The sequence below is a fragment of the Natrix helvetica genome (genome assembly GCF_964273705.1).
Source record: "Natrix helvetica genome assembly, chromosome: 1".
NCBI classification, from domain to species: Eukaryota; Metazoa; Chordata; class Lepidosauria; order Squamata; family Natricidae; genus Natrix; species Natrix helvetica.
The window spans coordinates 193,615,199-193,637,419 of NC_138548.1; the positions used below are offsets into that span (position 1 = coordinate 193,615,199).

General features: G+C 43.1%; 1 protein-coding gene across 1 annotated transcript in view; it reads right to left on the reverse strand.

Moving 5' to 3' along the window:
- Nucleotides 1–6,314, reverse strand: part of LOC309389151 (breast cancer anti-estrogen resistance protein 3 homolog) — a 26,634-nt gene extending 20,320 nt beyond the window's left edge. Inside the window, exon 1 of the mRNA XM_081947164.1 lies at nucleotides 6,127–6,314. The gene's annotated coding sequence lies outside the window, so the exon portion shown is untranslated. The remainder of the gene's footprint in view (nucleotides 1–6,126) is intronic.
- Between the last annotated feature and the right edge of the window lie 15,907 nt (nucleotides 6,315–22,221).

Below are 22,221 nucleotides of genomic sequence, written 5' to 3' on the forward strand. Positions count from 1 at the left end.
AACAAAACTATGTAATCAGGCTATGCAGGAAAATTCTGTTCACAATCCGTTGGCTCAGTGGTGGTCAGTGATTGACACACATAAGGGAATATTGCTCCTTCCACCTTGAGTCCGGAAGCAGTTCCGTAGGTGGAAGGCGTAGACATTTTGGTGAGGCACCAATGTTTAGTACTGTAAGGAACCCCAGACCGTTCCTAAGTGAAGGAGTGGAACGTCTGCCAGTTTGAACTGAGATAATGGAATGTGAGGCAACTGGCAGTTGGAACAGAGTTCTTTTCAGGTGGTAAGGTACCGACATGTAGTACAGTTTGGTGAGGTACTGACATTTAGTACTATAAGGAGCCCCAGGCCCTTCCTGAGTGAAGAAGTGGAACATCTGCTAGTTTGAACTGAAGTAACGGAATGTGAGGCAAACGGCAGTTGGAACAGAGTTCTTTTCAGGTGCAGAGGGGAAGTAGAATGTCTAACTCCTTAGCATCAGAGCTTGTTAATATAAAGCAACTGATAGTTGGAACAGAGTTCTTTTCAGGTGGGGAGGGGGAGTAGAACAACTTAGCATCAAAGTGTGTTAATAAGAAATACTAATGATCTGATGGTCATTTCAAAAAATCCTTTCTTAGCGAGCACATAGAAGCCAAGAGGAACATACATGCCAAATTTCAAGTTTGTGTGTGTGTGTGTGTATGTATGTATGTATGTATGTATGTATGTATGCATGTATGTATTTGTGTTACAACCTCTGGTATGCCCAGGTTCAAATCCCAGTAAGGGTATGGCTAGCTGATGAGAGCTAAATAGCTTGAAATAGATCTATACTAGTCTTCCATAATTTATTTATCAGCACAAATACAACACACACACACACACACACACACACATTTTCACAGGTGTAGGTATGCTGGTCTTGTTGTGTTTGGGTCTTTTCCCGTGTAAGGCACCACAGATAAAATCAGCAAAATTCTCCACAAACACAATATCAAGACAGCCTTCAACACTGACCAAAAAATAACCAACATCTTAAGGAACCCCAAAGACAAAATCCAGCTAGAAAACCAAGGAGTGTACGAAATACCATGCAAAATCTGCCCTGCAACATACATAGGACAAACGAACAGGAGAATAAATGCACGCATCGCAGAACACAAGAACGCAGTAAGAAAAAAAAGAAAAAACTTCCTCCCTTTTCCAGCACCTTAAAGCTACAGGACATGAAATTAATTTTGAAGGAACCAGGTTAATCTCCAAAACAGAACACTTCAACAAGAGAATAATTATGGAAGCAATTGAAATAGAGAAACACCCCCACAACATGAATAAACGTGACAATACTTCCCATCTTCCAGAAACCAGCCCTACTCAACAAACGAGCCGTGGAGAGATCCGCCCTAATCTCTTTAATCATCGTTAACAGATAAGCAGCAGACTATTGTAAGTTTTTGTTCAATCCATTTTTGAACTGGAAGATTAGAGGGGGGTGTTTCTTTCTCTCTACCCCCCCCCTCAGACAAAGCGCCATTTGAACTATCTCTCTCTATATCGGGATGGAGAGAGAATAAAGGCTGACTTGCCACTTGTTCTAACTATGTGAGAAAGATTGATATCACAGCTGCAAGAGGTGATTGCTGAGCTGTTTTCTTAAAAGGAAAAAACTTTATGGAACCCTTTGTTCTTCTCCCTGCGAAAGGAGGAGCCAAGATGGCACCTCTCCGTCTTCGTTTTTGTACTTATAAATGAAGTACCTGCCTTTTGAAACTACCTTTGGAAAAAATCTCTGGTAATTGTCTTAATACCCCCTCTGAAGATGCTCTAGACCTCTCCTGTTATGTGGTCTTCCTGATAAATTTTGATCATTTGACTTTTCTTCTTTCTGGTGCACCTCCATGCCTTGGAACTGTGAAGGAGAACTAACTTTTCACTTTTGGATTTGCCTGCCGCCTTGGACCGGCACAGCTGCGCGCTCCACTGACGCCATTCTCTTTGTAAAAGACTTATCATCCCTGAACGCAGATAAATGGGGCCCAAAAAACCACCAACGGGCAAGTCATTCTCAGCTCCTGCCTCTGCCACCTCCAGTCCAAGCATGCAGCAGACGAAAATTACTTCATTGTTACAAGAAGGGACTGGAGAGAGCTCAAAAGAACTATCTGTTAACCAAATGTTTCAGGAAATTATGAGGGGTCAAAATGAGTTGAAAAAAGAGGTGACATATCTCAAAGATGAACTCAGAGGTGTACAACATCACCCTGGATTGGGGGAGGAGGTTAAGGCAGTCCAGAAGGGAAATTTAGAATTGGAAACTTTTATGGCAAAAATAGAACTTGAAAGAATGTCCTTTTTTCTCAGATTCCAAAACCTACCAGAGACAGAAAATGAAGATCTTAAGGATATTATGAGTACAATTTTAGCAGAATATATTAAGAGAAATAAAGAATAGTTGTGGTGGGATATGGATCTGGTTTACAGGATTAATTCAGCATATGCTAGAACACACAATGTTCCAAGGGAGGTACATGTTAAGTTTCTTAGGAGGACCATGAGGGATGAGGTGCTAGGGGTCCAAAGGGAGGGACCATTAAAATACAAAGATAAAGAAATTACTATTCTTAAGCAAATTCCGAATAAAATAAGGGAAAAAAGGAGGAACTATTCCTCCTTATCAAATAAATTATACAATAAAGGAGTTTGGTTTAGATGGTTATTGCCAGAGGGAATGTTGATTTTTTGGGAGGGAAATAGAATTAGAATTAATACAGTGGAGGAGGCAGAAGCCTTCATTAAAAAACATAGTTCTCTCCTAGAGGACGAAAATAGGGGAGGTGGTGAAAAAGGTAGTAATGTGCAAGATATGAAGGAGGAGGGGCTGTGGCTCCATCTGGGGACAGGGAGGAGGGAGCAATATCGAAAAAGCTCAGGTTACAAAAATAAATGTTTTTGAAATACTATGGTAATTGTTGATATACTAGAAAGTGACAAAGAGACAATTGAACACATGGTTGATATAATGTAAAACAAGATTCTGTTTATGCTTATCTTTTATACGTTATTTTTAACATTGTAAAAATTGTGAGATTTGGGGCGATTTCTACCACTAGCACAGGAGCTGCCAAAATTTTCTATGCACCTTTTTTACCTTTCCCTATAAATGTTTAAAAACCAATAAAATTCTTTTAAAAAAACGAGCCCCACCCACCACCCAGGCCATTACAACATGAAACAATAGACAGACAGACAGACAGACAGAACCAATCAGCACCAATCTACCAATCATGATACAACCACACAACCAATCATTCCACTTACTGAAACAAAGCCAGTACTCCACACATCCCCACCAAGATTTATAGAAAGACGGCAGCTCCGATCACACTTTAAGCCCAAAACCCAGCCTGAAAATGGCGAGTGAGACCTCGCTGAAACGTTGCCAAGACAATCTCAATCTTACAAGGGAAAAGACCCGAATACAAGACCAGCATAGATTAGATAGATAGATAGATAGATAGATAGATAGATAGATAGATAGATAGATAGATGATAGATAGATAGATAGATAGATAGATAGATAGATAGATAGATAGATAGATGAGTACAGATAGTCCTTGACTTACAACAGTTCGTTTAGTAGCCATTCGAAGTTACAATGGCACTGAAAATAGTGAAATGATGGTTTTTTACTCAGTTGCAGCATTCCCATGGTCATATGAGCACGTGATCCATTTTTGTGAGCTTCTGACAAGCAAAGTCAATGGGGAAACCAGATTTCTTAGCAATGGTGTTAACTCACTTAACAACCGGGACAAAGTTCATTTAACATCTGTCTCACTTAGCATCATCAATTTTGGGCTCAATCATGGTTGTAGGCACAGTAAAGGTACTGGGCCTAAAACTGAACCTTGGGGTACCCCACTACTTACTTTCCTCCATGTGGATGTTGTTCTGTTGAGGACTACACATTGAGTATGATTTGTCAGTCCGTTACAAATCCATCTGGTGGTCATACTGCCTATTTCACATTTTTCTATTTTACCAAGAAGTAGATTGTGGTCTACAAATAGTCCTTGACTTACAACAATTCATTTAGTAATCAAAGTTACAACAGCCCTGAAAAAAAAGCGACTTATGGCTGTTTTTCACATTTGCAACTGCTGCAGCATCCCAACAGTCACGTGATCAAAGTAAGGACTCTTGGCAACTGACTCATATTTATGACGGTTGCAGTGTCCCAGAGTTATGCAATCACCTTTTGGACCATCTGTCAAGCAGAGTCAATGGGGAAACCACACTCACTTAACAACCATATTATTAACAACCGCAATGATTCATTTTTTAAAAGTGGCAAAAAAGGTCATAAAATGGGGCAAATTCATTTAACAAATGTCTCATTTAGCAACAGAAATTTTGGGCTCAAATGTAGTCATAACTCAAGGACTACCTGTACTTTGTCAAATTTCCTACTAAAGTCAAAATATCACAGCCTTTCACTAGCCCACTAATTTAGTAATTTTGTCAACGCATGCAACAGGTTTTATCTGGCATGATCTGTTTTTAGTTTTAATCAGTTTGAGAAAGAGGCAGAATGTCCACACACATAAAATGTTCATAAAATGATAAATCATGACATATATCCAGCACATAGTTAGGGGTCCATCAGAGGGTACTAGGGCATTTTCAAAGTTTGGCATGAATAATTCCTCTCATCTGATTAATGTATGGGAACATAAGAAAATACACTTCCCAGCTTTGTAATGAACTCAGTTCCTCCAGAGTTAAATCAAGGCATTACAGTGACTTGGTGAAGTTTCCACACACTCTCTGTCATTTTACTAAGTTGAATCATCTTCCAACTGACTAGTGAGGTAGTCCTTTACCAGAATTTGCTTCTAGCTTCTGTATTCAGACCACAAAGTCATTCATTCACACTCCGATTTGCTTCTAGAAAGAAGGAGCCACTGTAAACTTAAAACCTGCCCAGGGGTTACAATTGAGATCAGGCAAAAACTCAGCTATACATGCCCAGGGTTATTATTGCACTTGTGGGGAAGGCATAGACTTTTTACACATGAAAGATGAAGAAAGGGAGAAGGAGGACTTGCACATTAACGCTCTTATTGCATAATTTGTGTGCACCAATCTCCAAATCCCAAAACTTACACTGACTTCTATACATTCAAATACATTTACAAGTATAAATTTTATTTATTGTAATACATACTTAAGTCCCCATTTCTTTTCAAATCCGCACATTTTATCTTCACAATAACAATGTTAAATTGATGTTGCAGAATTTAAACCTAGATGGGGAAAGAACAGCCTATTTCACAGAGATTAACCCCACTCCAATATCTGAAATTGTTCCTCTCATCTTTATTTAATTGTATCCCGCTTTTATTACTTTAACAAATAAGGCAGTGAACATAGCTAATACTCCTTCGTTCTATTTTCCTCACAATAACCCTATGAGGTGGGTTGGGCTGAGAAAGATTGATTGGCTTTCATGGCAGAGGCGGAACTAGAACCCCCAGTCTAGCCTTATTTTTAGCCTGGTGCCTTAACCACGAGCCCAAACTGGCTCTTAAAATGTCTTTATGGCATTTTGTGATTGAATGTTGTTCAACAAACCTTTTTCCAGAACGATTTATGTCATATTTAGGTCTGATATTTGCCCTTACCATATTCACTCAGGCTAAGAATATTTTACACATTCCACCCAACCATACTGGCTTGGGAATACATACAGCTAACAAAGAATAGCTTACTTCTCATTTATTTATACACAATTGCTCTCTGGATCACTAAAATGTTACAATAATAAAAACACACTTAAACCGAACATGTCAAAAACAATACATCAGAAATTCTCGTTCTCCTATCTACCTAGCTGCGGAAAGAGGAAGAACACAGCGGCATCCGCCAGATCCCAAGAACTCAGCCAATGTTGCAAAAAGAAAGGGGGGCAGCGCAGAGGTAAGCCCCATAACACGGTTAGCAGGTGTGGGAATCCGCTACCTTACTCAAGGGAGGATACGTCCGTTCTCAGTCTAAACCCCGGGTAGCCATTCCGAAACGCGGGTTCAGGTGAATAAGAAGACCTCCTGCACCTAAGAAATCACAACTAGGCACTTACTGTACCTTTTTCCGCTGAGTTAGGAGGAAATGTGGAAATCATGTCGAAAGAGAAGGCATCAAGGCAGGTCCTTAGGCAATCGTCGAGACAAGGCGGCGGAAAAGGTGCGCCCGAAGAAAAAAAACCCGTCCGCCCCGCCAGGAGAGGCAGGACTGAAGTTGGGGGGGCCTCCCACGCGTCCTCGACCTCACGCCGGCGTTAATCCCCTCGGGGGCAAAAGCAAACCCTGGCCCTCCGCTCCACGATGCAGCTAGAGGTCACCAGGCTCCGCGCGGCTACCTAGAGGCGGGACCCGCCACGCAGCTGAGGCAGAATCTGCCTGCCTCCTCGCCGCCCACCCCACCCCGCAGCTCTCTACCAGTCAGGATCCCCGCCCTTCCCCGCTTCGCGCATTCCTCCGCTATCTGAACCGACCCCGCCTCAAGCGTGACTGCTGCCACTCACCCGCCGATTTGAAGTTTCTGGCGGCGCTGCGAACGCCTCGTGTGGAGAAAACCTGCGCGACTGGAAGAGGAGACTTGAGGTACGGCCCTCGAGGGAGGAGTAGCAGCCGCGCTGACTCCCTTCAGGGCAGCACCTTTTCAGCGTCCCTCCGGAGGGAATGGCAACTCTCTAGGGCCCTAGGTGCTCTACCCCACCTTCGTGAAGGCGTTTTCTAAATTCATTTCTACGTTACTGTCACAGAAGTGTGGTCTGACGTCCGGTGTGTTTTGTCTTTCTTCTTCTGCAGTCTAAAAAATGGTCAGGACAAGTCAACTTAAATCTGAGCGTGACCCATCTACTTAAGACTACTCTCATGGGTTTAGGTCAAAATTAGTGGGGTTGAGGGTAAATTAATACTGTATTCCAATCCAGCCCACTTCATAGGGATTCTCTTTTATTTCCAGCCCTTTTCCGGCAAGCCCAACTTTGCATGTGAGGAGACGGATGGGAATATTTTTGAAAAATGAATTCATATGCATAATTCTCAGCCTTCTTAAGCACAGAGAGGGTTCTCCAAGGAAGACAAGCAAGTGTGTTTGTTTATCAGAGTGCTTCCATATAAGGGTATACAATATCCTAGCCGATGCTTTCTTCCATAGTTCTCATGACAGAAATATACAGAGGCTTATTCTGAAATAACACACACTGGATTTTTAAGAGTTTTTATGCCTTAATGAGTGAACTTCTATTTACAGCTTTAAAAATGGGTTCGGAATGGTTTTCATTTGCAGCCAATGCTAACAGATGCTATCAGGCTTTGGTGTATTGTAGGCACACAGTTCATTGTTCCAGTTCATCCGTGTCAGAAGGAAATTTTCATGAGTTATTTTTCAAATTTATAAAAACCACACACACTTGATTCAATGCTAAGCTAAACAAAAATGTGACAGAAATCTATTAAATTGATTGTCCGGAATTTTTCAAAACAGTATACTTTTAGACTTACTTCTCAACGTAAAAGGAAATTTCCTACAGCACATATCTGGTAAATGCAAAAGACTTGATAGAGCAAAGGAGGAGGACATGAGAATCAGCTTCGTACTTCACAGAAAAAAGGCAAAAATGTTCCCCAGGGGTCCAGTCAAAGTAGAGTATCAGCCAGCCATGTTTCATAACCATCCCCTTTTGAACCAGCAAGGCTGTTCTTACTGATGTCATTTGGTGGCTCAGGATGTGCTGTTCTGCTGATGTCCTGCCTGTGACCTCCCAGAAGTCTCTGGCTGGCCCAGATGGGAGTTAAATGCTGCATTAAACAGCAGGACTCTCATTATGCTCAGGTTGCCTAACATATTCTCACAACACTCGCTGTGATTTGTAATATTGATTCACTCTGCTTCCTCTTCACGCTCTTCTCCCCTATGCTGACAACTGATGGTGATGTCTCAGTTTGGAGAATGTTAGTCTGGATATTTTAGGCAGGAAATTTATTAAAAGTTGTCATGGGCATTGCTGTAATTCTTGCCAAAAATTTAGATGGCAGAGGACTCTAGTGATGGATAACTTTATGAGGACTTTTTAAAAGCCAGTACTATTTTGAACTCACTCAATAAATGTCCAGATGTTCCCATTAAATGTTAATCAGTTCTAGTATTTGATAAACATTCACATGAAATGTGTAACCAAGGCCTGTATTTTTATTTTTAAAAGAAAAACTCAAATACAAATATGCAGACTAGTTAGAATTGTGTCCTAAGTTTTCTTTTTTAAAAAAACCCACATCATTTGAAAAATGGTTAGGAGAACTGAATTCAGCTCTTGGAACCCATCCTAAATTCTGTTCTGTTTTCTCAGAGTACAGCCCTTTTTGTTGAACTGTGTTATCCAACACACAAAACCTTTTAAATGCACATGTATGACTTCATCCTAACTGGATTAAAGAGTTTGTATAGAAACTATATGACATCTGCCAACTTAAATGGAAACTGAAAACAAGGGATGGTTTGGATTGCCATAATACCCTTTCCAGGCCTGCTCTTCTGAACTTAGTTTTTCAATATTAACAAAATAGTAAGATTGAATGCCTTGTCTTTCTATAACTGACAAAGGGTAGCTGATTCCCAAGACTGCGTTTTATGACCCCAGAAGTTGTAGAACCTAGAAGATGTTGAATTCTGCTAAACGAGGGGAAAGAATGCTCCAGATCCAGATTGGTAGACACAAAAAGGCAGTGGCTACTCAGGCCAAGCATCCTAATCCTGAGTAAGGTCAGTAATAGACACATCTGATTTGAATTTTGACTTTGGACAAAATATGGCTAGGGTAGGATAGTTTGCAACCCAGGTTTTGTTGGTGATATTTTAACCTTAGATTCCTGTTTCACCTGAATTCAGAAGACATGATCAATACATTAAACATTTATTTCAGCCTTGGGACATAGAAAGCCAGATGAGCTGCTAAATAGGATTTCCCTGGCCACTTTTTCTTTCTGCTCCTGAAATAAATCCAAAAAGGCGATAGAAAACAAGAAAATGTTGGCTGCAAAGGTGAGCTGGACGCCAGTTAAATTGGCTATTCCTAGTATGACTGGAGCAGCCACTGGTTATTTCTCTAGCACTGGATCTCCATGTACATGATGATGCCAGGACAAGCTAGACATCTCATGACGGGGGTGTGCTAGAAATAGGCCTGTGTGCTAGAAATAGGCCTGCAAGGAAGTAACCAATTTTTCTTGTTAAAAGAAATTAACTTATGCCGAAGCAACTGTATTATGATCTTAGATCAATTTAACTCTATGAGTTTCCTTAGAAGCTGTTGGATTTATTGCTTATTTATTTGGTAAATCAACCAGTTCCCACCTAGCATCTTCCAAATTTGTTGGGAATATAATTCCTAGCAAATATGTGTTTACACTGACTAGGGATTCTAATCTAGAAAAGCATCTGTTGCCTGCAGTAAATTTTCATGCTATGCTCATTCTGAATTTATATGTAAATATTTTTAATCATAATGTTATCAATCACCAGGGATCTCCTTACAGTTGAAACTGGGGAACATTTCCATGCACCCACTTTAGGCCTTTATATTGTTAGTATGGGAGATAATTTCAGATTAATGTAAAAACTGTTATTATTTAAAAGTAAACAAATAAGTTTTACTTGCTAGGCTACTTTTTTGTATTGATCAACTCAAAAGAACCAAACTTAGAGACATTCTCCAATTTAAACTTTACACAAGAAGTGATAGAAAAAGGAACTGCAAAGATAAGCAAAAATAAGCAGATAGAATTGTGGTAAACAAAAAGAATTACAACAGATAAACTATGCAACACCTGCAAGAATTACAACTGGTTGCATGTGATCTTGCTCTTGCAACCAAAGAGAATTTAATTCTCAGATAAATACATAATTTGCAGTGATTTGAGCTTTGAAAGCTATAATTCACAGAGAAGAGTGACCTCATGTGGGTGTAACTGGTAAGGAAGAGGGAAAAATTTACAAAGTAGCATTCCTACACTGAAAACTAGCAGTCTCTGAGATTTATTAGTAGTCTAATCTGAAGTCATAGTCCAATTCATGCATCTCACTTAACAATCATAGGGTTTCTAAATTCACGGGGTGCAGCTAATTGACTTCTTATGGATCCAGGGCAAAGACTAGAACAGACATTTAAAATGTCTTCTTCCTCTATGAAAAAAAAAAGCTTTTTCATGTTTTTCTACTGGTACTTTTCTTTTATACATCCACATAATAGGTACACAATGACCTTTGATATCCTTAGGATTCTTCTGGGCTGTTCCCATCTACCAGTTATTTCTCATCCTGATTGAGAGCAACTCTTGACACTCAACCTTCCTGCCAATCCCCCATATCACTTACAAAGCCCACCATTTATAAATTAATCTCAAGTTCCATCCTTTTCACACACATCTAGCAAGGAATCTCTACCTAAGTATACACAGGTATTTTTTTTTAAAAGGACAAATGGTGCAGAACTTCAAAAGACTGAGAAAGAAGTAGCTATGTAGTCGCTGATTCTGATGAGAAAAGGACATTCAAGATTCAAAATGTAGTTCTAACATACAAAGGAAAGAGTCCTGATATTGTTACACAGAACTACTTGTACATGTAGTTTCTTAATTCTCTGCAATGAATTTACATTTTTTATGTCTACTTGAGAATGCAAAGCTGGGAGAGAATCTAATCACCATACCTGGCGCATGTTGAAATGTAACAATTAGAAAGTTCAGTCTCCCAGTGTCTTAAAGCCTTTTCTTCAAGGCAATGTACTATATAGACATTTTATGATAGATAACTCTATATAAATTCCAGATAACTCTATATCCATGGTGGCGAACCTATGGCACATGGTGGCGAACCTATGGTGGCGAACCCATGGCACACGTGCCAGAAGCGGCATGCAGAGCCATCCTGCGCGGGTTGCGTAGCCTTGCTGGCTCATCTTCTTCATTCCTGTGCACACGCGCGTGCCAGTCAGCTGGCCTTTGTGCACACAGGAGCACCGAAACCCAGAAGAGCAGCGTTCCGGCATACACCAGCACCCAAACTTCCAGGTTTCCAGCATGCAAATGCACAAAGGGCAGTTGTTTGTTGGGTGCGCAACAAACGCTGCTCTTCCAACTTTCGGTGCTCCTGTGTGCGCGGAGGCCAGAAACGCCGCACAATCCAATTTGGATGGTTTTGTGTGACATTTTCAGCACGCAGGTCGACACATGGTGCCATAAAAGGTTAGCTATCACTGCTCTATATAATACTCCAGGACCAAGAAGTTGTTTTGGCAGGCTTCATTCTTACTTCATACCTTCATAAACGATTTAGATGAAGGAATAGAAAGGGAACTCATCACATTTGCAGGTGACACAAGTTCAGAGGTGGCATTCAGCAGGTTCTGACCAGTTCTGGAGAACCAGTAGCGGAAATTTTAAATAGTTCGGAGAACTGGTAAATACCACCTCTGACTGGCCTGCCTCCATCTATCCTCTCCCTCCCGAGTCCCAGCTGGTCAGAAGGGAATGGGGATTTTGCAGTAACCTTCCCCTGGAGTGGGGAGGGAATGGAGATTTTACACTATCCTTCCCCTGCCATGCTCACCAAGCCATACCCGCCAAGCCATGCCATGCCCATAGAACCAGTAGTAAAAAAAATTGAATCCCACCACTGCACAAGTTGGCAGGATGGGCCAACACCCCAGAAAATAGATTCAAGATCTAGATGAATCTCAATAGACTTGAACACTGGGCCCTATCTAATGAAATGAAATCCAATGATGAGGAAAATAAGGTTTTATGTTTAGGCAAGAAAAATCAAATGTGCAGGTATAGACTAGGTGGAACCTGGCTCAATAACAGTAATTGTGAGAGGGATCTAGGAGTCCTAGTGCACAATCATCATCATGAGCCAGGAGAGTGGTGCAGATACCAAAAGGGCCAATGCAATCCTGAGCAGCATTAACAGAGGAATAGAATCAAGGTCACATGAAATGTTAGTATCCCTTTATAAGGCCTTGGTAAGGCCACACTTGGAATATTGCATACAATTTTGGTTGCTACAATATAAAAAAACGTAGAGAGTCTGGAAAAAAGGCAGAAAAGAGCAATGAAGATGATTGGGTAGCTAAAACATATGAAGAATGGTTGCAGGAATTGGGTATGTCTAGTCTAGTAAAAAGAAGGACTATGAGTAACATGGTAGCAGTGTTCCAATATTTAAGGGGCTTCCACAAAGAAGAGGAGTTCAACCTATTTTCCAAAACACCAGAAGGCAATACAAGAAGCAATGAATGGAAACTAATCAGGAAGAGAAGCAACCTAAAGCTATGGAGAAATTTCCTGACATTGAAAACAATTAACCAGTGGAAGGGCTTGCCTTCAGAAGTAGTGAATGCACCCTCACTTGAGATTTTAAGAAGAGATTGGACAACATTTGCCCAGAATGTAATAGGTTCTCCTCCTTCTGCAGGGCATTGGACTAGAAGACCTCCAAGGTCCCATCCAATTCTGTTACTCTGTTCTGTTCTACTTTGCTTCTCTTGATAGGATTGTACTTGGGCTTCTGTAACATGAAAGATTCTCTGTGTATTACAAACTGAAAAAAGACTCCAGTATTGGTTTTTTGGGCTCCTTCCAACAGCATAGATCTGCCAGAAATAGGAGAAAGAAATTACTGACCAATAAATCGATTTGTTTATGAGAATTTTGCAATTTGCTTTGAAGATTATTTTTGCAAAATACAAGCATTATTGTTCTTTTTGTTCTTTTCTTTTTTATTCATTAAATATGAAACTCAGTCAGCTGAACATTTAAAAACGTATCACAAATATCATTGACTGGCACTGATGGTTGAAATGGGTTGCTGCCAGCATCCTAGGTATCAATGAAGTATCTTCTTAAAATGTACAATGAATGATGATTATGATGATGATGATTTATTTTATTCATTAAACATGAAATTCAGTCAAGTGAACATTTAAAGATGTGTCACAAATACCATTGACTGGTGCTAATGGTTGATACAGGATTCTGCCAGCGTCCTAGGGATCAACCAAATACCTTCTTAAAATATATGATGTTCCTAGTAGCACAGTTTTTTGCAGTTCCACTGGTGTTATTGCAGGAAGTTGCAATTTCTTTATGTGTTTTGTAAAATTCTTGGACATGGTACCAAGTGCCCCGATGACAATGGATATCACTGTTATATTATCATTATATACTTTATTCATTAAACATGAAACTCAGCCAACTGAACATTCAAAAATGCATTACAAATACCAGTGACTGGTGCTAATGGTTGATACGGTTTGCTGCCAGGGTCCTAGGTATCAACAAATATCTTCTTAAAATATAAGATGAGTAGCGCAGTTTTTTGCAGTTCCGCTGGTGTTATTGCAGGAAGCTGCAATTTGTGGATGTATCTTGTAGAATTCTTGGACATGGTGCCAAGTGCCTCAATGACAATGGGTATCACTGTTACATGCTTCATCCATAGTTTCGATGGCCAGGTCACGATATTTCATGATTTTTTCTAGTTCTTTTTCTTCGACTCTGGCATCTCCAGGAACAGCGATATCAATAAACTGTACACTTCGGGCCTCAAAAACCATGATATCTGGCGTGTTGTGCTCCAAATGATGATCCGTTTGTATTCAAAAGTCCCACAAGATCTTCACCTTCTCATTTTCAATAACTTTTTCCACTTTATGTTCCCATCTTTCTGGATACAGGTAAATCATATTTTTTACATAATAACCAGTGGATTAATTTAGCAACTCGGTCATGTCTAGCATTGTAAGCTAGTTTGTGCGATTTTGCTGCATTCACATATTAAATATGAAACAGTTTCGACTTTGTTATTGCAAAGTTGGCAGTTTGGGTTGTCAGTGGATTTTTGTATCTTCGCTTTCATGGCATTGGTTATTTCATGGCATTAGTTATTTCATGGCATTAGTTATTTCATGGCATTCATTATTATTATTATACAATTGTATCACAGTGGCCAGTTGTTTCACCAGATTTGGGCATTGATTACTAGTCGGGCCCCACCCAGGGGCCTAGGACGTCGTAACGTATTTTCGTAATATATGTGCAGATCCAAGCAGTGCAGCTTTTTGCATTTGACTGATGGTGTTTTGTCAAGTTTTAACTGTTTTAAATGTAATTCCAGTGCTTTTGGAATAGCACCCAGTGTGCCGATTACCACTGGAATTACCACTGCTGGTTTGCGCCATAATCGTTGAATTTCAATTTTTAAGTCCTGGTATTTCGTGATTTTTTCATGTTCCTTCTCGTTGACCCGGCTATCACCTGGTATTGCAATGTTATGATTGTAACCTTATTTTTCTCAACCAGTGTGATGTCTGGTGTGTTATGCGCCAGTATTTTGTCTGTTTGTATACGAAAATCCCATAGGATCTTGACCATCTGATTTTCGGTGACTTTTTCAGGCTTATGTTCCCACCAGTTTGTTGTTGTTTTAATATTATAATTTTTGCACAAATTCCAGTGGATCATTTGTGCTACTGAATTGTGCCGCAATTTATAATCAGTCTGCACGATTTTTTTACAGCAGCTGAGTATGTGGTCAACAGTTTCATCAACTTCTTTGCAGAGTCTGCATTTGGCATCATCAGAAGATTTTTCGATTTTGGCCTTAATGGCATTTGTTTGGATAGCTTGTTCTTGCGCAGCCAGCATTAGTGACTCTGTTTCTTTCTTTAATGTACCTGTTGTTAACCCTAACTAAGTTTTTTCACTGTCCACTTTATCTTTTATTTTTTCCAGAAATTGACCATGCAATGCTTTGTTCTGCCAACTTTCCATTCTTGATTTTATCACATCTTTTCTGTATTCTTATTCATCTGTTGGGCCAGTAGATTTTTGTTCTTTACTTCGATTAATAGATGTTCTTTGTTGTATATTAACTTCTCCTGCCATAGACTTACATTGGTCACTCCTGATTGGCCAAGATGCAGCAGCCAGCCAGCGGGAGAATCCAGCGACCTGATTGGTCTATCGCCTGACAGCTCGACCATAAAAGAGCTGTCAGCTGTCATTTGCTTGCTGTTTGCCTATTTGAGATTTGCCATACTTCTGAGCTGTTTGTCACTGTTTAATAAAGGTTGTGTGTTGTGGCCCAGCAGGAGCCGTTGGAGCTGGGAACCAGACTCCGAGAGCGAGGGTTCTATGAGTCAGCTCTGGAGGACCCAGGGCAGGGTTCTAACTCTGAGCAGGGATCGGAGAGTCTAGTCGGCCACCAGGAGGCGCCTGAGGCATGGAGCAGCGGTGAGAGCCAAAGGAGGGGGGCTCCGGATGCCATGCCTTGGAGCAGTGGGGAGGAGTCATGGGACAGTGACTCAGAAATAAGCAGGGAGTTCCTAGATGCCCATTATCGCCGCGCCCACAGGCGCAAGGAGCAAAGGCGCAGTTACCGGCGGTAATTGCTCTCAGCTGCTGCTAAGTAGACTCCCCCTCAGGCTATAAAAGGATTGATTGAGCATACGCCCTTTGCAGTAGTCAACAAAGGAATTCTTCAAGAAGTTTGGTCTTGGAAACGTAGCCTGCTGGATAGCTGCTTTTGTGTCTTGTGTCTGTGAGCCTTGTTGTGGTGGTTTACTGCCAAGAATCTGTCTGTCTGTGCAATAAACCCTGTTAAAGTAGTATTGTTCCGGAGCATGTTCTGTGTGGGCGAGGGAAGAAGGGGGGTCAGAACAGTTGTGTTAGCTTCAACCTGCCTTGCCTCAGTCCCTGTCTGCCTCGTTCTCCCTACAGAACACTGACGACGAAGATGGGATCAGGTCTGAGGTAAAGGACAAAGGCGAAGTCACTGTCAGAGCTGTCCCAAGTCAGGAAGCGATGAGACGTCGCTCATCGCTGAATTTTTTTTCTCTCTGCTCCTTCACACACCGTCCTCAGGATGGCTACCCAACCGGCATTCTCAGCATTCAGCCCGGCCACCAAAACGTGGGACGCTTACCTCGAAAGGTTTAAGTGCTTCCTAGAGGCAAACGACTTCACGGGTTTGTCTAGTGGCCGTAAAAGAGGCTATTTCCTCAGCGCCTGTGGCCACGAGATGTTTGGCACAGCCAGGGCTTTAGCAGCCCCTCAGTCAGTGCACTCCATGCCTTGGGAGATGCTTTTGGAGAGGCTGAAGAACCATTATTCTCCAACTCCCTCACACACGGCGAGGCGCTATGCTTTCCGACAGAGAGTCCAGAGAAAGAGCGAATCCGTGTCGGATTACATGGCGTCTCTCGGAACGGCGGCTCTTCACTGCAATTTCCCTGTTCTGGAGGATGCCCTACTCGAACAGCTGGTCTGTGGTATCAGAGACCTCAGACTTCAGCGTCGTTTGCTGGCGCGAAAAGAGCTGACACTTCAGACAGCCGTGGATGAAGCCACGGCATACGAAATGTCTGACAAATCTACTGCAGAGATTCAAAGATTTCTGCCACTGGCCACCCATGCCAGCAGGGGCCATGCTGTCCACTACGACGAGGTCGAAGCAGACGATCTCTCAGACATTAAGGAGGACATCAGCCGCCTCAACCTCACAACCCGAAAAAGCCGGTCACAGAGAGACTTTTTGCCTCAGCCAGGTTCCCCCATGCAAGGGGAATTGCAGGTTCAAAGCTGCCATCTGTCAATGTTGTGGCAGGAAGGGACATTTGGCCAAGGTGTGCAGGGCGGCCATGCCAGCTGCTCTCCGGCCTCCTGAACCCGCCTTGCCAAGGCAAGCCACAAGGCAAGCGCCTACACGCCGCCAGGACTGTTTTGCCATTGCCGATTGCCAGCAGCTGTCTGAATGGGCTGTCAGTCATGCATCGCACTCAAAGCCGGCTTCCAAAAATTTTCTGACTGTTAAAATCGAAGGGAAGCCCTGTAAAATGGAGGTGGACACAGGGTCTACAAAATCCCTTGTCTCGTGGGCCACTATTAAGCATATACTGCCCAGCCTTACTAAGGCTACCCTGAGGCAATGCCAAATTCGCCTCAGGGACTATCAAGTGCAGCAGATCCCTATTGTGGGCTGTGGCACATTCCAGGTCGCCTGTCAAGACTTCAAGGGGCCTCTCCCTCTCGTCATTGTTGCCGGCCAACTGCCCAGCCTCCTGGGGCTGTACTGGTTCTCTGCGCTGGGGCTCAACGTTTCCGGCATCCACTCCGTGGTTCCAGACCCTTTCGCCGCGCTGACCAGTTTTCAGTGACCAGCTGGGTAAATATACGGGGACACCCATCTCGTTTAATTTGGACCCCCAGGTGACATCAATCCGCCTTAAGCCTAGGAGGGTGCCTTTCGCCCTATGGCTAAGGTAGACATTGAATTAGATAAACTAATTGCGCAAGGGATGCTAGAGGCAGTGGAACACTTCCCCTGGGAGACCCCCATTGTCATCCCCATCAAGCAGGATGGGAGCATTAGGATCTGTGGTGACTTTAAATGTACCATTAATAGGGGGTTACAAGCCAACCCTTACCCTGTACCTGTGGTGCAGCACCTGCTCCACTCCCTGGGTCGGGGTAATATTTTTGCTAAATTGGACTTAGCTCAAGCCTATCAGCAGCTCCCTGTGGACGAGGCCACCACATTGGCCCAGACCATAGTGACCCACCGGGGAGCTTTCAAGTGCAAGAGGCTGCAGTTTGGGGTCAGCATTGCCCCAGGCATCTTTCAAAGCCTGATGGAGCGATTGCTCCAAGGGCTGCCTGGGGTGGTGCCTTATTTTGATGATGTGCTTGTATCCACCAAGGATCAAGCCAACCTCATCATCAAATTAAGGGCAGTCCTGTTTAGGTTCCGCCAGGCAGGGCTTAAACTCAAACGAGGAAAATGCAAACTAGGGGTTCCCAGCGTTGAATTTTTGGGGTACCTCGTGGATGCCAAAGGTATCCACCCTACCCCGTCAAAGGTTGAGGCAATAAAAAAGGCCCACACGCCCACATCTAAAGCGGAGCTCCAAGCTTTTCTTGGGCTCCTCAATTTTTACGCAATTTTTTTGCCACATAAGGCTTCCTTAGCCGAGCCCCTACACAGGCTATTGTACTCCAAGACCCCCTGGCACTGGGGTCCTAAGGAAGCCCATGCTTTCAGAGCAGTTAAGGACGTCCTCACGTCCCAGTCTCTGTTGGTCCAACACAGCGACCGCCTCCCTCTGGTTTTGGCATGCGATGCATCGCCTTTTGGCATAGGGGCTGTTCTGAGCCACGTTCTTCCGAATGGCTCGGAGGCCCCAATTGCCTACTATTCCTGCACTCTCTCAGCTGCGGAACGCAACTACAGCCAGCTTGACAAAGAGGCCCTAGCTGCTGTCGCTGGTGTCAAGCGCTTTCATGATTACCTTTATGGTCGTTTTTTTCAGTTGGTCACTGACCACAAACCCCTCTTGGGTCTTTTAGCTGGGGACCGTCAGACCCCACAGATCCTGTCCCCTAGAATGTCAAGGTGGACAGTTTTCCTGGCTGCCTACAACTACCAGCTGTTTTACAGGCCAGGGAAGAACTTGGGGCATGCAGTTGCCCTCAGCCACCACCCTTTGCCAGCGCCAGCGGTTGACCCAGCTCCCACTACCTCTGTCCTCCTAGTAGAGGAATTAGCATTGCCAATATCCGCCCAGGATATTGCCAGGCTTTTCGCCAAAGACCCTGTTCTCTCCCAAGTGCTGGACTGGGTGCGCAGGGGGTGGCCGCAAGGGCCAGTTAGGCAGGAGTTCCAGCCCTTTTCCATTCGTCAGCACGAGCTATCCATCCTCAATGGATGCCTGCTGTGGGAAAACCGGGTAGTACCTCCCACCAAGCTCAGGGCGCCAATTTTGAACTGCCTGCACACTGCTCACCCAGGAATTGTGCGCATGAAGGCACTGGGCAGGAGCTATGTGCGGTGGCCCAAAATTGATCAGCAGATTGAAGACTGGGTTGCTGCCTGCCAGCAGTGCCAGCAGTCAAGGCCAGCTCCCCCATCAATGCCCGTCAGAGAGTGGGACATGCCCTGGGCTCCTTGGGCATGAATCCATTTCGATTTCGCTGGCCCATTTCAGGGATAGAATTTCCTAATTGTAGTGGATGCCTACTCGAAGTGGGTGGAGTTGGCACTCATGCCATCCACCACTTCAGAGGCTGTCATTAAAGTGCTAGAGAGACTCTTTGCAACCCATGGGTTGCCTGATGTGGTGGTGTCCGACAACGGACCCCAGTTCACATCAGCACCCTTTCAGATGTTCCTAGGCCAGCTAGGCATCCGACATGCAACCGTGGCTCTGTTTCACCTGGCGGGCAATGGCCTGGCTGAACGGACCTTCCGGTCTGCTAAGGAGGCATTGGGCCGCCTGGGGCCAGGCAATTGGCAAAACAAATTGACCCAATACCTCCTGGCACAACATACAACACCGTGCCGGTCACTAACCAAAGCCCAGCAGAACAGCTAGTGGGACGCAGGCTCCAGACAACCCTGGACCTGCTGCTTCCCAACTATGTCGCTGAAAAAGCCCCTTTGCAAACGACGCGGCTCGAACGTTTAATGTAGGAGATCTGGTCTATGCCCAGAACTATGGGGCTAACACAAGGTGGCTCCCAGGACAAATAATACAGTTAACTGGACCCTACTCTTATAGGGTCCAGCTCGACGATGGCAGAGAGTGGCACCGGCACATCAACCAACTACGACGAAGAACGGCCGGTGCTCCAGACCTCTAACCAGGAAAGGCCCAATCCTACCCTGGGGAACTAACATCGCTAGAAACCGTTTCCGCACCCATCTCCAGCGCTGTCTCATTGCCAACCCTACCTGGAAGTACAGTTGGTCCAGCAATGGCTTCACTTTCCGCCGTCTCGGCCGCTCAGTCTCCAGCAGTTTCGCAGGCTCAGCCAGCAGAGACTCCTCCTATGGCCGCCGTCCCTGAACTAAGACGAATAGGGCGGATCCGACGTTGACCTGCGTACTTGGCGGACTACGCATGTGCCAACTGGGAGGGGACAGGTGTTGTGTATTAAACTCTCCTGCCATAGACTTGCCTGCTAACTTCTCCTGCCATAGACTTACATTGGTCGCTCCTGATTGGCCAAGACGCAGCAGCCAGCCGGCAGGAGAATCCAGCCACCTGATTGGTCTATCGCCTGACAGCTCGACTATAAAAGAGCTGTCAGCTGTCATTTGCTTGCTGTTTGCCTATCTGAGATTTGCCGTACTTCTGAGATGTTTGTCACTGTTTAATAAAGGTTGTGTTACCTTCAACCTGCTTTGCCTCAGTCCCTGTCTGCCTCATTCTCCCTACAGAACATTCTTGACTTTCTTTTAAATAATCAGCCAGTGCATGTTTTTCTTCTTCAACTATTTGCTTCACTTGTAATAATCCTCTGCCACCTGATTTTCGGGGCAGGTATAGTCTATCAGTGTCACTGTGTGGTTGTAAACTGTAGTGCATTGTCATTAGTTTCCTGGTTTTTCGGTCCAAAATGTCCAAATCAGCTTGTGTCCAGTTAACTATACCAGCTGTGTATATTATTATTATTATTATTATTATTATTATTATTATTATTATTATTATTATTATTATTATTATTATTATTATTATTATTATACGATTGTATCACAGCGGCCAGTTGTTTCGCCGGATTTGGCATTAATTACTAGTCGGGCCCCACCCAAGGGCCTAGGACGTCGTAACGTATTTTCGTAATATGTGTGCAGATCCAAGCAGTGCAGCCTTTTGCATTTGACTGATGGTGATTTTGTCAATTTTTAACTGTTTTAAATGTAATTCCAGTGCTTTTGGAATAGCACCCAGTGTGCCGATTACCACTGGAATTACCACTGCTGGTTTGTGCCATAATCGTTGGATTTCGATTTTTAAGTCCTGGTATTTCGCGATTTTTTCATATTCCTTCTCGGCGACCCTGCTATCACCTGGTATTGCGATGTCTATGATTGTAACCTTATTTTTCTCAACCAGTGTGATGTCTGGTGTATTATGCGCCAGTATTTTATCCGTTTGTATGTGAAAATCCCACAAGAATTATTATTATTATTATTATTATTATTATTATTATTATTATTATTATTATTATTATTATTATTCAATATTAAATATGAAACAGTTTCACATTTATACTTATTTTATATTTACATTATGCATATTTACTGTTTTTAATATGACTGTACACCGCCCCGAGTCCCTTCTGGGAGAGGGGCGGTCTAGAAATTAAATAAAAGTTAAAGTTAAAGTTAAAGTTTCGACTTTGTTATTGCAAAGTCGGCAGTTTGGGTTGTCAGTGGATTTTTGTATCTTCGCTTTCATGGCATTAGTTATTTCATGGCATTCATTATTATTATTATATGATTGTATCACAGCGGCCAGTTGTTTCGCCGGATTTAGCATTGATTACTAGTCGGGCCCCACCCAGGGGCCTAGGACGTTGTAACGTATTTTCATAATATACGTGCAGATCCAAGCAGTGCAGCTTTTTGCATTTGACTGATGGTGGTTTTGTCAAGTTTTAACTGTTTTAAATGTAATTCCAGTGCTTTTGGAATAGCACCCAGTGTGCCGATTACCACTGGAATTACCACTGCTGGTTTGTGCCATAATAGTTGAATTTCAATTGTTAAGTCCTGATATTTTTGAATCTGGATATTGGATAAATCATACATTCGCTTTAAATAGCCTCTTTTTTTGGCTCTGAGTTGTAATAACAGGCCATTATGGCACTATTTTCATCTGCACTATATTTTTGTTGTTTTGTTGGCTGGTCCACTTGTAGCCCACTTGTCGATGGATGCCCAGGGACCTCAACATCCGCCGCGGCCCTTGTTAACCCGCACGATGACCGATGCAGTATAGAATTTTTATTCGTTTCTTTCACCATGTTCTATGGGTTGGCGAGTTTTTATGGGGCCAGGTTGCCAACCTGACCCCAACCCTCCTCCTTTCTCATCCGGGCTTGGGACCGGCAACGGCAGAGCTGTTGTTGTTGTTGTTGTTGTTGTTGTTGTTGTTGTTGTTGTTATTATTATTTTTCATGGGTTTTCTCATGACATTCTAACTCCCTCTGAGCTTTTACAACTTTAAAATGAGGGATAATATCTATAGACTTCACGTTGCAAAAGACATCCACAAACCTAGATGCTGGAAAGGAAAGTGAACCTAAAAGCAGATATCCAGATCTCAAATCTTTT